Source organism: Mugil cephalus, chromosome 14 (genome assembly GCF_022458985.1).
Source record: "Mugil cephalus isolate CIBA_MC_2020 chromosome 14, CIBA_Mcephalus_1.1, whole genome shotgun sequence".
NCBI classification, from domain to species: domain Eukaryota; kingdom Metazoa; phylum Chordata; class Actinopteri; order Mugiliformes; family Mugilidae; genus Mugil; species Mugil cephalus.
This window is the reverse complement of record NC_061783.1, coordinates 11,274,216-11,292,357: the sequence shown is the minus strand read 5'-3', so window position 1 is coordinate 11,292,357 and position 18,142 is coordinate 11,274,216. Positions and strand designations below refer to the sequence as shown.

Genomic DNA, 18,142 nt, shown 5'->3' with positions numbered 1-18,142 from the left:
AGGGTGGAAAATGAAGGCATCGTTTGATACCATTTACCAATAAAACCTTTTAGTTCGACTTGATAATGTTCTTATGTTAAAGTAGCTCAAGATCTTCTCTTCATTAAAACAATTATCAACATGGGGAGACGTCTCTTTACTTAGCTTCCAAAAAAGAAAGGGGAGCTAAAGAAAACAACAGTCCATCAGGCTCATCTAATGCTCCAACCCTCATTTAACTACTGACACAGTTGTCCCCTACGTCACCTGTGAAATCTGCTGAGGCTTCACATTTCTACATCACATTGCTTCACCTTGCACAGTGGACCACACCAAACTAGGGGTGATATTACAAAATCCTTATAGTAAATAGACCCCTTAATGCACGGACACGCCAAAATGACATCAATCAACCAAGGTGGACTGAGACGCCGGCCATTCCCCGAGGCTGTCCTTGAACACACCACGAAGACCACAGCCGACGGCCAGCTGGCAAGTGTTTTACTCTATATTTGTCCACCAAAATGCGAAACCGGAAGAGCTGCTATAAGCTGGGAGGCAGGAATCTAGAAAGCTCACAGAGCTGGCCTCTCCTGAAATCCTTCTGAACAGTCGCTCTATATTTTACTCACTCTAGATGATCATGCCACTGTTACATGTCAAATATTTGTGTATTTGAATGTTCAGAACAGACTGAAGATGTAAAACAAGACAACAGTGCGTGCTCTTTTGGCAGTTCTGTTTCTCATTTAATGCACTCAAGTTCATCAGCCACTGATTAAACGCGTGGAAACTGCTGAAAAGCTGCCGACAGGTGTCCGACTAGTGGCAACAGAGCGGGATACACTACAGAAGCTAGGGACACTGATGGCCCAGCGTCGGCAAACACCCGGCCGTCAGCTTGGCATGTCATGACCTTATAACTTTGCCCTTCAAACACAAGAAAGCGAAAACAGCCTTCGAGCACCAACCTCTGCTCATACATCATTCTGTACACGGAAGCTCAAACAGCCAAGCGAAGTAGCAACAACAACATCTGAGTCAAGGGACATGATTTAAATTAAAACTTCAGAAAAAGTGGGGAAAACTGCAAATTAACTCCTATTGGTTTTTCTAAGGTGTTGACCTGGCCTCCAGATTCACTAGATCCCAAACTGGAACAAGTCTGCACCATGTAGACCCCTCCCCTGACCCCATAGGACCCAACATTACCAGACACCACAGGACACCCTCAGAAGGCCCATTTCCATTCTCCGATGTGCTTTGGAGGCTCAAGGGAGACCTACACAATATCAGAAAAGTTGTCATAATGTTACGCCTGATCGGTGTAAGTGGTAACAGACTTCATTAAACTGATAGATGTGTGTTCCACTAAGACCATAAAAAGTTGCATGAGACACCGACAGTCCACTGCATAAAAGCATTACAGTTATGACCATACTCCTTGGTAAGCTGATGACTAGAAAGCTTTTGCAGATCTGCTTTGTTACATTATAGGAGCTTAAGTCCCTCCGCTCACAGCGCTGGCAGGGATGGCATGTGCTGCACTGAGTTAAATGGGATGTGAAGGATTGGGCATCCCGGGTCAGGGAATTTCCATTGCAAATGATTGCTGAGCCACCAAGGCCAGGCTTTTATTTCCCTCAGCGTTTAGACAAACATATACAACTGGGACTGCTTTCAGACGGTATCAGGACAAACTCTCCTATACAGTTATATACACAGGAAGAGTTTGCATTGCCTTCCAAAGTTTTCCCACGACACTTTGATGACATGTTTGTTGAACTTACTTGTGCCCCTCAAACTCTTGACTCTGCATGCTTTTAATTACAATTTTCGCATTACATTGTTGTGTGCGGCTGTGACGGGATTACATTAAACTTCATTTTGTAATAATGTAACGAAAGGCATTTGGACACGCAATGTTACGCCGACTTGAAATATGGCAAAAACTCTGCTCGGCCAATTGAATAAATCCATGTCTTGTTCCACAAATATAAGCAGTAATTTTTCTTTGTCTCTGACTCATTCCAGTTAGTTTAGATGTTTTCTGTTCTGCGCATTCTGGCTGTGAAAGGCTTGTCATGCGGTGCGCCATAGTTGTGTCATTCGCTAATGTAATGTGAAGAGAAATTAGAAGCACTTGTATTGAAGCAATAGAGCTCCCTGCTGCTCCCTGCGAACACTTGCAGGGCTGTTGCCACTTGAACGAGATGACATGAAGTTATGAATAGAAATAAACCATGAGGTGCTCATTCAGTCATTAGTGTTAGGGCTGAAGCAACAATAACATCAGCAACACACCAGTAAATAAAATAAATAAATAAATAAATAAAATTCCATAGTCAGGCTCAGGAATTTTGCTTCTTGCACGTTTCGGTGTGGAATCACACTACACCTTCATGTGATTTCGCTGCAATTGATAACTTGCGACAAAGCGGCGCCGCAGCGTTGCGCGCGTCACATACATCTCTTAATGGAAACATGGTCTCCACTTAGCTAAATTCAGTGGCTCAGAGGATTACCATTGCCACTGAAGCATGTAATAACCAAAAGGTCATATCATCATCGCCATAACTCAACAAACCGTAATCCGCCGCTGCCTCTTTAATGGCTTTTAAAGTGTGTCAAGGCCCGAATCGCCGCCACCAGTCACGTATTTAGTGAACGTGCCCTCCGCTGAAGTGCCAGGTTGCCAGTCACTCTGCCCGGCTCTGGATGCTCTATCCCCCGTTGGGCTGCGTTAGCCTAGATCGAGATGTGTGCCCGAGAACATTTGGGATTGATTCGCGGCTATTTTTACTTGTCCTACTTGAACTAAATGGTTCAGAGGAAGAAGTCAGGCGCTGAAAGGCTTATTGAACTCCAAAAAAATAAAATTTAAAAAATCATTGGAAAGCTAAATGGTGGCAGGAGAGTGGCCGCTTCAGTGTAGAGCTTTCAGAGAGAATAAAAACCGCTTTTAATAGCAGCGATGAATAGGCTACGGACTACATCCCCCATCTGTTGGTCTATTATTTATGTATAGACTGCCGGTATTCTAAAGAGAGACAATTAGCGAGGTGGGAAAGATGAACGCACACACACACACACATCGGACAGGTTCAATAAAAGGTAGGTTAAATAAGAGATCTTAAGTGACTTTGCACCCTCATGAGCGCAACAGAAACAGAATTTCCTCCATAGCCTGCACAACACACACACACACACACACACACAAGAGCAAAAGTTGCTCCTCTTATTAAACCATAACTCTGGAGAGATCCCAAGCCCTTGACAACACTCATTACCTTAGCATATAGCGAGCAGACCGCTGCTCAACGTTGCTGGCGCTACAATTATGTTAGCACTGATGACTATCATCACAAGCGTAATAAGTGCTCTACGGGAGCACTGACATTACGGAAGATGGTTATGGCCTCTCTTGTGGAAATCTTCCGCTGCCAGCTCCCTCTGCGGTACAGAGTCACGCTAACATGCGAACGAACAGGGGGCCCGAGGAGAGCGCTCCGAAAGAGGCGCGAAGCTAAGCCGCGCATGGGGTCTAGGTGCCGTGAAAGGATTCACAGTCACTTCACAGATAGGCCATCTACTCGCTGCGACTGGCACAAGTGAGGGGGAACAAAGGAGTCACTGTGGCTGTCACACACACCCCTCGTTACACTCACCCTTTGCCCTGCCAGCTGTCTCTCCGTCCCCTCCCACAGCAAACCCCCGAACCCCCACCCGTCCCAGCTGTGGCTATACATCAAGCAACCTTAAACTATGCACCCACACACACACACACAGACAATTGCAAACACACCTATCAGCACGCATCCCCTGGGTGGCTTGTTTTATTTTTCCCCACTACACTCGTTTTCCCTCCCCACTGGGTGCTCTTTGCCCATGTGCCATACTGACTGACTGCACCGTTGGTGGTACAATGTTATTCACCAGCCTCTCCGACGACTCATCAGCATCACACCGCTGCACACAGCCACAACACATGTGCTCATGCCTGCTACAAATCACACGCTGACGATTTTCGGAATGTTTTCCACTTGTCTCTCGAAACTGGCTCTCGCACATTATCGCTCCTTCGCTTTTGTCTGCTTAGTTTATTTGCCCAGCCTCCATTTCACGCTACGCCCTCTCACCACAACTCCCTCCCCTGTCCAGACAGATGCCCCGTGCCCCCGTCGCCCTTTAATTTGCTAACCCCTCGGTTCCGTCCTCAGCTTGCCACTCGGCACTGCCTTCCCATTATTTATTTATCCCCCACGCCTTTTTTTTCTTTTTTTTTTGTACAAACCATATGCTGCACCCATGCCCTCCCCTCCCTATATTTACCCACTCGCAAGCCAAAGCCCTGCCTGGTCAGTCGCAAGCTGGTGCCAGCTCAGGCCTCCACCCTAGCTGTGCGGTGACTGGCCACTGCTAAAACACTTTCATCCCTTCCACATGCCCAGCCCGAGGTCCCACAGAAGCCATTCATTGGTCCTGTGCTCGTGGCTGCCTTATTATTGTCAAGTTATACAGTTAAATTTGTGGGTGGGGGCTTTGCTTGTGGTGCAGCTCAAGTTGAAACGAGGCTGGCTATTTTTGGACTGGGGTATCGGATTCAAAGTGCTTCATTTTTGCCTTTTATGGGTTAATTGCGTGTAGCCCACATTTATGTGAAACCCAAAAAAGACAGGGGGAAGAAAGAGGGGAAAGACAAACACCAGTGGAGGGCATTCCTCAGGCCAGACTCTCATTGCTGCGGGTACGATGTCAGTGGAATGACGTAATTGGTGCATAGCTTCGCGCCATACATCTATTCACTAAGTGCATGAAAACTGGAAAAACACAATTTTACTTGTCAGCCTGTGTTTTATGCTTCAATGAGAAGAATGAATGGAGATGCATCAAGTGGTGCCTTGACATCTTGACCTTTCTCTTCACTCTTTCTGTAAACAGGAAATGGATAAGTTCACATGCAGCCATCGGCAGGAAGTGGCTCACCTTCTACTCTCTGCTCTGACATGGCGCATGCTTCACGCTGCGAGACATGGCTGCTCTCGTTGGAATTAGGTGCTGCCTTGCTGCTCTGTATGCAACAAAGTTGCCCGGCATCCGGTAGCTCTCCCATCATTTTTAAAAGTGCCCTTGGTATTTCCTGTGCCTTTCTTCTGCCGTGCTGTCTGGGCAAGAAAATGCAGCCAGACAAGTCAGATGCGCACGCACACAAAAATACAAACACCGGGTGTTAAGCTTCCCCTCCAGACAACAAAAGAACAGACACTGCAACAAGCCCTGAAGGCAACATTAAACCCAGCTTGTCTGCCACTACAATACCTCTCTTCTCTCAATAGAGAGCCTCGCTGAGGCCGACCGAGCCGAGCTGCATTCATGTTACTCTCCGGTTCGACGTAGCTGGAGCTAAGATAAGGGCTAAGAGGAGTGACGATGTGTGACATCCACAGGAAATGGAAAAACTCTGATGTGCCGCCAGAACAGCCCAGCCGTGGTGACACGGGGTGAGGCAGGTGGTTTACAGATGGAGAATCTGCTCAGGCCACAAATGCCGACAGAATCCTGAACTCATCACAATGATCCCATTGAGTGCGAGAGACCCGAAGCACTCTGCGAGGGTCATTCTCAAACAGCAGGAGAAACCTGTATCTTTTGACACACCAAAATAGTTGACAGGAATGATAAGAATCTCTGATAAGTGCTAAACAGGAAGAAGAAATCTCTGTCTTTGTCAAAGATAACTTTCTCCCCTATGAGCTTCTCCACAGAGCACTGCTCTGATTTTTACAATGTTGTATAAAGTGGGCTGTAAACTGAGCCAGCAATTACTCAACTCCACTTCTGGCTCATAAGGCAAAAAAAGGGTAAATAAAGTTTTTATGGTGTGTTTTTGAACACATATTTGTATTTCTGGTGCACTTGATCGACCAAACTGTCTGGCAAATTAACTAAAAACTGATTAATTAAATAACTACTATTGTGGATGTTTGGTGAAAAGGCCACGCAAATTTAAATGTCGCTCTTTGCAGAGAGAAAAGAGAAGAGAAGAGAAAAGAACCTTTGGGCCTGGCATTCGCGTGGATGTTACTTGGACACGTACCACCTACTTAAACCAAACCAGGCACCCCGACCTCGTTACAAATGATGGAAGCAGCCATCCCCAGCAGGATGCAGCCTGACACAGACACACAAGCACAAGGTGTTGACCTGGCCTCCAAATTCCCTAGATCCCAAACTGATCAAGTATCTGTGCGATGATCCACAGAGGCCCCATCCCTCAAATTATAGGACCCAAAGGCGCCAACTAACAACATTCTGTTAACAGACACACTCAGAAGGCCAATGTCCATTCTCTGATGAGTCACAACTGTTTAGGAGTCACGAGGGAGACCTACGCTATTAGGAAGGTGGTCATAATGTTATGCCTAATCGGCGTGTATGAGCCATCCGTGAGCTGTTCGGTTTAAGCCCGTCAGAGAGCTTCAGCTGCTGACTTGATGTTCTCTGACGGCATCAGGCGGCTTAAGACTCCCTCGTGCAGTGGTTGTTTTCCAGATAAAACAGCCGGCTTCAGATCGCATTTTCTCGTCGCTAACAAGTGTCGAAAGGTACCATCAGGGTGTGCGAGTGATTACGGCTCGTTTTTTTACTGGCTGTTGAGAGCCAGAAGAAACTCTCCTCGGGCTGCTGAGCTTTACAGTGGATCTATTCCAGATGCTGCCGGTCACCGTGTGGGCAGTGAGCGCCAGGAACTGGCCAATATGTATGTCTTTGAATGGAAAGGCCTGGTGAGAACACAAAGGTGTAAAAAGAAATGGAGATGAGGTAGAAAACAGAGGTACGAATGCAAGCAAACATGATAAAGACCCAAAGACTCTTAGGGAGGGAAATATCAAAGTGTTCTGTTTCCCAAATGTCCTTCTGCCTTTTGATTTATTCAACGACAACGCCTGCATAAAGCAACACACCTTCAATCCGAGGCTTGCCTTCCACAGCCAGAGAGAACGAGCTAGCGACCTTGGCATGTTATGAGAGGCCCTCCGCTCCTCAATCTCCTCTCTCTGGAGCTGGCCTTGACTAATCTAATGAAAAACTCTGCTGCTGCCTGTTGACATCGCAGAGACCCGTGTTGTGACAGAATAGGTTCAAATCCTTCACGTCAGCGCGTACGCTAATTAGCGAGCATGTTTCCGCTATACGCCACAGCACCTTTTCCTTGAACTCCATACTCTCAGTTTAACAGGAGATGACCTGAAATGCCGCAGCCGCGAACAAACGAGCGGGGAAAGCACCAAAGAGGAGTACAATCGAAAAAACGTGTTTGCCGACGCAACTCACCCGTGTCGTCTGCACAGATGCAGCAGGGAATGAATTGAGGCTCAACGGAGATGTTTTCTAAGAAATGCACAAATCAGAGAAAATTGAGATTCCGCAGTCATTGCTCAGATTCACTCCTAAGAACAGAGAATGAAAAAGACAGGATCCCAAGGAAAAGACTGAGCCGGGCTGGCAATAAAGTAATAACGTAAGGGTAGAACAAGAAACGAGTTCCTCGGGAGACAGTGACGCCAGTGATGGTTCTCAGACGAGTATGTTCACCCTGATGTTTGAGGTAAATGTGCTCAATAGAATTTTTTTTTTGCCATTTTTAATGACATTGTAGACCACAAGATATTTGTGAGGGAAAGACAGTCTGAAGTCACTCAGAAAAGATCTGCCTGGCCAGTCGTTTGGGAGCCTTTATGTGGAGATGGACGGAAGAGTAACAGCCCAGAGAAAAAATTCAGTTCTGGTTCATAACAATTATATTTTGAATAGAATTGAGTCAGACTCATATTTCGATAAGAATGGAGTCTGACTACGCCAGGCTAATGACATTATCAATTGTGGGCAATCCCTTAAAGGAAAGTCCTTATGCATCCTGTCTTTAGGAAATGGCTCTGCAATTACGCTAAAAAGTTCAGTGACTGGACCAGAGTGGCTCGTGTTGGAGCTGGAGCTAGTAAAGGAAGGAGGAAAGAATGCTAATATCCCGCGCATGTCCAGCCACTGAGAAACAAAAATGAGGAAATTCACTTTCAACCAATCACAGACGTTGCAGTCTGTGTCACCGCAGAAGTATACACGTTAAAAATGCCTAGTATTTAAAGCAAAAGGAGGAATATGAGGGGGTTTTGGCTGCTGCTGTAAAAAGAGTGCCCCCACTGTAACGGCCCCTGATGGACAGTTTAAAAAAAAAAAAAAAAAAAAAAAAGTATTAAAATCAATGGAGCAGAAACAAAAACATACCAGACATATAAAGTTTGTATGCTCTACATTCCTTCTCCGTGTCGAAACTTGAAGGCACACACAGTGCCATTGGGCTGCAGACCATTCAGTTCAGACACGATCAAGATGTTCGCATTCAAATCATTTCAACTGATCATACCGAAACTAGCCCAAGCTAACAGTGAAGCCACATATAGCCCCTATTTATACCATTTTATCACACCTGCTCTCCAACAGACACTGATATCTGAAACTGCTGGGGTTCCTATTTAACAGGTTTACACTGGATCAAGGTCAAATAAGTCTACCAGTAACAGTCAGTTCTTTTGGTTAGACTATTTCCCTTTATGTGCACTCCCCTCCCTCTACTTTGTTATTGTCTAGGGAAGTGAATCTCATTTCCTTTGGGTTGTTCTATATTTTGGCACTTATATATAATGCAGCAGGACAAATGCTTTGACCTTACAGTCTCGTACCCATTATGTGGGAGTAAGTTAGCGTGTGGCTCACAGCAACTTGTTCCTAAGCTCGCTGACACGCTCTCTCGACTTCTTCTACGAATTTAAACATCAAACAGAAACCTAATTACCAGAAACCTCCCTAAACCGATGATTTCATATTTATATAGATACCAAAAGATGCACTTTAATGAGAGCAGCGCAGAAATCTAGGGCACCTCCAATGACTCACACTCAAGACAGAAGTAGGCGACACTGTCAGGGGAAGTGCACGTCGTAAGGTCTAAAGAGATTCACTGTCACACTTCTGATCTCTTCCAAGCCACTGAGATCACGGAAGCATTCAACAATGGCCTCTGTGTGTGTGTGCCTGATTGAGCATTTGGGGAACATATTTGCAACGACCGACAAAAAGAGGCAACAAGGATGTGCAGCTGGATGAATTCATGGACGCATGCGTCTCAAGGGATGCATCAGCGTACTGACGGATGGACGGATGGATGGATGGATGTAGTGATGGACACGTAAGGGAGGCGTGACGGCAGCCATCCATATGCGGCCAGCGCCAGAAAGATCAAGCGATGACCCGTGCGATTAAAGACCACCCAAAGGGCCCAGAGACGCACGCAAACACATACACACGCGCACAAGGGGAAGAGCTATAATTAGGTTACAGCTGAACAAAACTTGGGTTTAGCACCTGGGTCACACTGACACCAGCATGCAGCTACTGTGGAAGTGACGCAGGCGACCCTCGCAGAAAAAGAAAAACTGACACAGCAGCGCGGAACTGAAATTCTGCAAACATCTGCAGCACGTGTGCGCGCGTGTCATAAATCATGCACCGTGTGATGTTAACACCCATGACGCACATGCACGATCCTGCTACAGCAACTGCACCGAGCACGGTAAGCCCACTCGCAGCTGGGCCGTCTTTGCGAAGTGCCCAACTCCAAAGACATGTAAAGCCTCTCACACAGCTGGATACACTGGACCATTTTTTTTTTTTTTTTTTTTTTACTGGGTCAGTGGGCTCTGAGGCTGGGAGGCTCTTAGCCGAGAGATGCTAAATACCACAAACACAGACATATACACAGCAAAAGGGCTGCCTAACTTCCCACTCAGTATTTTGCCGAGCTCTGCCGCAGTACCACAGCTGGAATGCAGCGGGCAGAGGGATCCGTATCAGTTTCTGGGTCATCTTGGGTTGCTTCACGCTGCATGAAGTCTAGACTCACCCCAGGATGCTTTCTGATTCATATGCTAAGAATGGACGGACTCGGCGCCCGGAGGAAAAATAAATAATGTATAGTTAAAGAAACACGGGTCAGAATGCATTCATGAGCGCGTTGCTTTATGCAACTGCTAAGACGGTTTTTTCTATTAGTTATGTATTGCTTTTTCTAAACAGGAATTTGTCTGGAGGAAACAATCTGTAAACTAAAGTATCGGAACACGGCAGCAGTTCTTATGAGAGCTCTTCTCACCCCCCCCCCCCGCCTATATCTGTTTGACTGTCTGGCACCTTCCCATCGCACCTTCAGTACCTGCATGCTGTTTTAATTAACTTCCTACCATGGGGAGCAATTATGCAAGGGAACATCCATCTAATGTCGAACTGCAAATTAATCTACCCTCAAGCTGCAGAACGACAGGCGTACCAGCATGTGCTGCAAGCAAGGATACCGGCGGATATTTCGTATCCCCCCCTCCACCCCCCATAAGCCGTCTCGATGGCTGCACAAAAAAGTGACAGGCCGATTGCAACTTTAGGAAGTTTTCCACATGACTTTAATCCTGCAATTTTCAGCTTTTAGGTGAAAAAAGGAGGAAATGAGTTCACTTAGATGGACAGATAGCGGGGCCAGGCATACTTCAAGGAGAAAACAATTTACATACCTCCATTTCCCTTTGGGAGCGAGAACAGAGAGAGAGAGAGAAAGCAGGGAGAGACGAGGGGGTGCGCCTTCATGTGAGAGTGAGCAAATGAGAGGAAAAAGTGCAAGAGATGGGGACAGCGAGAGAGAGAGATATGTGAGAAAGGAAGTGTAAGTAAGAGAGGAAGCTAATGAGATAGCCTGTGAGGGTGGGATGGGGTGGAGGGGCTGTCAGATGGGAGGAGTAAATTGGCAAGGTTGCACGTCGGGAGGTGGTGATAAGATGCCAAACAGGAGGCAGCGGCAGAAAGACTCACACAAGGATCTCACATGTACGATGCAACCTGGCAAGTAGGAAGCATCCACTTCCAAATCATACCTCAAGCCTCTCCATCTCGACCTCTTTCCACTAATCTCATTTCCTGGGATTACATTACAGTATTTAAAACAAAAGACCAAACCACTCGCGTTTAATTCCATCAGTCCGTCCGGCTGACGACTTCGAGTCAGCGCCGCTGTGCTGCAGCCTTCTCGGTTTTCTTAAACTCCATTTGTATCGCTGATTTTTAAGACCCCGCAGGGGTAAGGAAATATTTACTCGGGCCAGCTAAAAAACAAGGTTTGCTGTGGCTAATAAAAACTCCGCTTTCATGTGTGCGCGCATTCTTTTTGACATACAGGTCCCTCAGGTGGCTGTTAAACTGAAACTGGACACTTCTGGCACGCTTCGGTTTTGGAGTTGGACAGCTACCGGCCAGAGCTGAGCACACACTGAACTTGGCTGATGTTGATTTAGTGGGAGCGCGAGCTAAAGGTAGCAGTTTGTAAATGGCCTTCCTTGACTGCGCAAGACCCGCATTTAAAACCAAACATCAGTCTCTGAATCACCATCAACCACAGTCACACAGCGTGCCCAAAACCTCACAATGTAACACGGAAGGTCAGGACCCACTGACAATAACCTCCCAACTTTCCACTTTGATAACATTCCCGTGACAGCTCTTAAAGTGAAAACTGCCACCACAAACATCCCTTATAGCCATATTCTTAAGATCTGCCCGCATGACTGTGTCGGAGACGTGACTGCACACGTCCCTGGGCTTTCTGTTTTCCGGGGCTATGTTTGGCTGTGTTTACTGGCGAGCCGACGCGATGACACGGACGTGCATCACAACACGGATGTCTCTGGTGGCTAATGCTGCATGTAAACAGGTTCTCACACTACGAAACGGCACCCAGAGGGCGCAGAGACTGAGGGGAGACAACAGGGAGACTCTCACGGGCGTCTGTGGGAGCGAGAGCCGGTGTAATGGTCTGTCATACAGCTACCAAGTCATCGGCGGTGACGGAATAATGAAAACTGTGCCGCGCAGAGTGGCCCCATGGACAATCGGGGGCCCTTTAAGGACACACGTGGAAGCACAGTCATGTCTTCTCTGAACACTGAATGAGTTTGGTTTTTGCCCGTTGCCATCTGGATTCATTTGAAACTTGAAGTATCCATATTTGGTCAAGAGAGAGGAGTTGGAGAGGACCTCCTTTAAGGCCTTACATCGATTTAATCATTCATCAGAGAAGAATTTTTGAATGACAGCCGATTGAGTCATCACCTGATGACCATCAGTGGCATTACACTTTAAGTCGCTTGGAACTGGGTTCACTTTTCAGACCTGGCAACGACATCCAACGTGGAACCACCGAGGAACCAAAGAAATAGAGTTATTTCATTTACTAATCGAGATCAATGACTCATATTTTTGTAACAGAAACTACGAGAGGAACTGTGTTCCTTCTAAAAGGACGAGACAAGGCATGAAGCGCAGGCTGATGGATCAGCGGAGGCATGCATCAACCTGCACAAATCAGATGAACTGAGGATTTGGTGAGCGTTCATATTTATCCGTCACTTTGGATCAATTCTGACTTCTTTCCCCGCTTTCTTACTATTTTCACAGCATGAGCACGAGTAGCATGGGCTGGGGAGAAGGAGCAACAAGTGGTGCACAGTCAAACACTGTCAGCGTCCCAATTTAAGCTTCCTTTGATTAAATTAAGAGATGTTTTTTTCCACCCCAGATTAGTTGAGATACTCCACAATACTATGATAATGACAGGTAAGTGCAGATGTAGCCTATGGCCTAGGGAAGATGTCACTGATCTACAGTTTCTATGATAAAATAAATAAATAAATAATAAGAAAGGAGAGTGGTACATGGGGTAAAAATCTGTGCAAACAAAGATCTGATGTAGGATTTCTCCAAGAGACAGTTAACACTGACAGTTATTGAATCAAGGAAGAAGAAAAACTATTTCAACCCAAAGCCATGGACTATACAGCATATCCTGAGGGGTTGCCTCTCTTAGGAGTCACAAGACACAAAAGTTTGGGATTCGGGGGTTACAATTAAAACTTGTGCAAAGGGTTTAAACGCCACTATTTCAGGGGATGAGGATGAAGACTGGCAGATTCTAGTGCATCTTTGTTTTGGACCTTCCTACAGAGCGACCAGAGGCTGTGGAGCTTTCCATCCTCTCCCATCTAATCACAGGCCCACGGTGTGGCCAGCACGCCGGCCTGGAGTTTAACACCGCACACCATTAAAGCAGCTCTTTAATTAGCAATGGAGGGGAAGCAGAGGCTTCTAAAAACGCACACCACTTTTTATTCATTTCTCCTTTGGCGTCAAGCCAACGAGCGAGCGTGCACTTCAACGAACAAGCCGGGAAGCATCAACCTGGCGTCTCCCTCCGTCTGCTGCAAACACGCAACTTGCGGCGTCGCCGTGCACTTGTTTCAGAAACCAGAACTAAACGAGCACGCCGGATGAATTCACTGGCCGCTTAATTTATTCACCGCAGTTGCACGTTGTGTCTGCGAAAGCGGAGCGAGCGGCGGCGCCTCTATCAGACACGGCGTGTCAAGGAAAAAAAAAACAACAACAACACAAACAAGACAGAGAAAAGGGGGGAGAGAGAGAGAAAAGAACAGCGCCCAAAGCCGCTGAGGCCACTTCACAAAGTAGCGACAGGCGGAGAGACGGAGAGATGTCGGCTGGACGGAAGCCGCGGGAGGGGAGAGAGAGGACGAGAAACAAACGCACGGGATTGTCTCGCTACGGTGGAACAGACGCTCGCCGAGGCAGAGCCAAGCGAACCCCCTAAAAAAAAAAAAAAAAGAAAGAAAGAAAAGCAACGCGAACCCTGGACGTGGATCAGAAAATGAAACGCGAGGGAAGTCAAGCTGGATTCAGACAACATTTCTACGAGAAAAAAAGGGAAAACGTGCTTTGACAAACCTGACGAGGAGAGGACACTTCTTCCACTAAAGCGCTGATGTCCGGAGTTTGTGTGTTGTGAGTGTGTGTGTGTTGTGAGTGTGTGTGTCACTCATTGGTGTTTTCTCCCTCCCTCCCTCTCTCTCTGTCTCTCTCTCTCTCTCTCTCTCTCTCTCTCTCTCTCTCTCTCTCTCTCTCTCTCCCTCTCCCCTCCACCGTAGAGATAGTGCTGATGTTTCCACTTCCTCCTTTCTTCTGCCGTCTGCTGGCTGGCTGGGTGATGCCAGACAAGAGGATGCATGAATGCACGAGAGCAGGGCTGCACTCAAGGGGTTACTGTTGGCATTTCTGCAGGTTTAACTAAAATAAAGAAATAATTAATAATAATAATAAAAAAAAACACTTGTTCTAACTCGGATCTCAAGTTTCCTTGACACACTTGTGACTTGGTGTGCATTGGAAACTTCATGAAAAATGTTCCATATCATACACATTAAACATTAAAACCACTGACATGCAGCCTGACGCAGACCCAAGCACAAAAAAAAAAAAAAAAAACATGAAGGACAACACAAGGTGTCGACCTGGCCTCCAAACACACTACATCCCGAACTGATCTACAGACGCCCCTCCCCTCAACTCAGAGGACTCAAAGACCCCCCCACTAACATTGTGTTGCCAGACACCACAGGACCCCTTCAGAAGGCTCATGTCCATTATATTATGACGTCCAGTGTTTTTGAGGCACAGTGGAGACCTACACAATATTAGAAAGGTGGTCATAATGTTATGCTGGACCGATGTATTATACATTATACGTGAAAATGGCTAAAATGTATAAAGAAAAAAATGCTAAGCTAAAAATTTTTGTCAAAAGCCCTCGTGCATTTATATCAGTTCATCGTTTTTAGCCATCAGTTCTGACTTCTTGCTTGTTTTCTTATTATTTTGACACGTACTGTCAGTCACAACATGATGTGTTCAGTTGTGTTCAGTTCTTCTTTGATCTAATAGTCCTCAGAATTCTTGACATCTTTGTTTGTTAAGGGATTCAGAGCACTCCATACAAAATATAAAATAAAATGACATTAAGACACAATTTAAGATTTTTATTTTATATTTATATATATATAAAGACTTATTCAAATGAAGAAAACAGGAGAGAAGACCGACACACTGGGAAGAATCTGCGCTCGTGGAAGTGTTTCCCTGCAGAGAAAACGCAGCGTGATTGATCTGTGGTGGCACATGTCAATCCAGACAAGTCTCAGTGACAGGGGATTTGTTTCTTCTTTTATTCCCCCTTTTAGCTATCACTCCAGAATGAAAGGATGAGTTGTTATGTATGTAATGTCACATATTAAGTATATATGTGTGTGTGTGTGTGTGTGTGTGTGTGTGTGTGTGTGTCAGTCATTCAAATCTTTCATTTGGTGATCTTTCTTTCCATTTTTATGCATTTGCATTTCAAGAGGATGAGAGTGTAACCAAAAAAATATTCATATCCTTATAGCCATGCATTCAGTCTGGATTTTATGAAGTATTTTCAGAATCTTGGGGTATTATTTTATTGGTTAGCATCATTTTTTTATTATTGTTCTTTTTATGCATTTGTTCATTTTTATTTTTATTGCTGTTTTATTGCTTGTGTTTTGTGTCAACTGCCTCGCGTTAAATTGCATTTTGTTTAATTAAAAACATTAAAAAAAAAGTTTGACTGATTTACTGAGTGAGTTTAAGTATTGAATTGCCTATTCTTATTCTTTATTTGAACTGCACTTTGGTGAACATTTTCGTATTTTGCAATATGCTTTATAACGCAACTCTAAGTCTTAATATTGACATTTGCAGACCACATCATCCTTCTCACAGACAAGTGGGTTTTTTAATAAAGACAGAGTTGGATAGAGTCAAATACTGTACATACTGTATATTCAGGTTTTGGTCACAGTCTGGACAAATATTTCATCAAAAAATATCCATAGCGAATAACAGCTTGACGGATGCGGCAGTCTTACCAAATATAAACTTTCAAAATGAAGGGGATTTTAAAAACGTCAAAAACTCAGTTCACCATTATGGATGAAACAAAAGCACCACCTCCTGTCTTGCGGGAGGCAAACAGGAACAATGATCTCAATAATTCATAGTTATTGAACGCTCCCCAGCCTCCTGGGGAGGTGGGGGTTTGTGACCTTCTAATGTTCCTTTGGGTTGGGAACTATTCTGATATGGCTCAGCGGGAGTCGAACACGACACAATGTTACCGTTTCATCGGATTTCATTGGTGCAGCATTTCTGGGCCACATGAGGCCACTTGCCTTTAATTTTGTCAGTAATTACCCACTGATTGTGAGCCCAGGGTGTGTTTGTTTGTTGGGAGGGGGGGGCGGGAGAAGACGAAGAGCATTGCAGACAGTCCTGCAGCTCATCCTTGTCTCCGCTCAGCAGGAGCAGCAGGAGGAGGATTAATACAGCAGCCCCGCTCGTCCTGTTGAATAATCTGGAGCGACGCAGGCAGCAGATATCTCTCCATCCCTCTTTTTCTTTGTTTTTCTCCCCGCAAGAAAACGCAGGAAGCGAAGCTCAGCCTGTTTAAATGACAGGCCGTGTCCTCGTCGAGAGAATACTGAAAGTATACAGACTAGGTTTTTATAAAAAGTCTCATTACTTTTAGGCCGAATCACGCTGACGCAGACTAAACTAGACAGGAAGCACCGCTGTACACTAGTTGTTTTGATTCATTCATGGCACATTCCTTACAGGGAAGCCTGTAAACCAAACAAGGAATGAAAAATAACGTGTCTATTTTGTTCGTCGACTTTTGCAAATCTGACTTCAACGCCAGAGTGTCCGGGGCTAAATGTCACAGAGCTCAGAGAGGAAGAAATCCCTTTATCGGAGACGGCGACGAGGCCGCACATGTGGCTAAAAAGCACTGCTTGATGCATTCAATGAACTGCAGACTCGCAGTGCAGCACGACGTATCCCTGCATCCAATAAACGCGGAGTCTCTTCTCGTAAGCGTTGGACCGGTTCCTTTTACCTGCTGGCATGACTCACTTGGACTTGTTCTGTTTCGCAAACAACGCTTGAACCTCTGTTTATCTGCACAGCTGTTGCGAATGATAATATCACTCCACCAAACACACACAAGCCTTGTTATGCCGCAGCTTTCCCTTTTGGAAAACCCAGTTATTATTCATGAGTTGAGCGCAGGGCTATAAAGATTTAATTGTTGTATTTTTTTCAATTTTATTTTAGCAAATATAGTCCAGACGTTACGTTTTTTGCTCTCAAGGCCTCGTGCTTCAACATCTTCAGTTTGAAATCAAATAATGAGTACTGCGTTCGGGCGCCAAGTCTGGTCTTTAATTTGAGTCGTTTTGCATAAATTTAGAAATAACTATGTGGGAGATATTTTAAGACGTCGCTTTCAGAGTTTAGTGGTTCAAAACATATTGTTGTAATTCCACTGGCAGCCACACATGTCCAAACCATAACAGACCCATCACCACGTCGGCCAGATCAAATGGTGCTTTGTGTCGTGAGCCGACCTGTTTTTTGTTTTCTATTTTCCTCTTTTAAATATTTCGGTAGAGGTTGACTTTTTGTTATCGTCTGTCCGCAGACGTTTGTTCCAGACATCCACCGGTTTGATGTTTTTAGAAATGGCAACCTGGGCCTTTCTGATCTGGGTTTTTAGTCTCGTGCTGAATCCTGTGTGCTTCACATACATTTCCACAAGAGTTGATGTGTAACATAATTTTAACCTCATATTCAATTTAAAGTAGTAGAAGGACAATAAATCAGATGTTTAAACTCAGGAATTTGATAGTTCATGCTCATGGCGAAGTCCAGTTGATGTAATTTTGTTATAGCCTCCTTTGTTCGTGTTAGTAACCAGACCGTTTCAATGGGACTGTGCTATTGTGGTAAATGTGGTAAACCTGTTTTGGTGTTTTCTTTCTGAAGTAAGCAGCATAATATAACATGTGCTATATCAGTATTAATGGTGCCTTCACACATGTGTAAGTTACCCATGCCCCCACCATGCCATCACTGATGCTGCCCTTTGACCTCTGCCCTGATAACAAGTCGCTCTCTTTGTACTTTAGCCTGGGAGACTCATCGTCTGTGGTTTGTCTGTCCACTTTGATTCAGTCTTAAATCAGAAGGGTTTCGGAATTTTGTTCATGAATGTGTCCTTTTCTTTGCTTGGTGGAGGTTTAACTTTCATTTGTGAATGGAGCGACAAACGATGGTCGCTGAGGATGGTTTTCAGAAG

At 45.3% G+C, this 18,142-nt stretch overlaps 1 protein-coding gene across 1 annotated transcript in view; it reads right to left on the bottom strand.

Annotated features, from left to right (window-relative positions):
- The window catches only part of elmo1 (engulfment and cell motility 1 (ced-12 homolog, C. elegans)), a 92,577-nt gene extending 78,557 nt beyond the window's left edge, over positions 1-14,020 (bottom strand). Inside the window, exon 1 of the mRNA XM_047604450.1 lies at positions 13,876-14,020. The gene's annotated coding sequence lies outside the window, so the exon portion shown is untranslated. The remainder of the gene's footprint in view (positions 1-13,875) is intronic.
- Between the last annotated feature and the right edge of the window lie 4,122 nt (positions 14,021-18,142).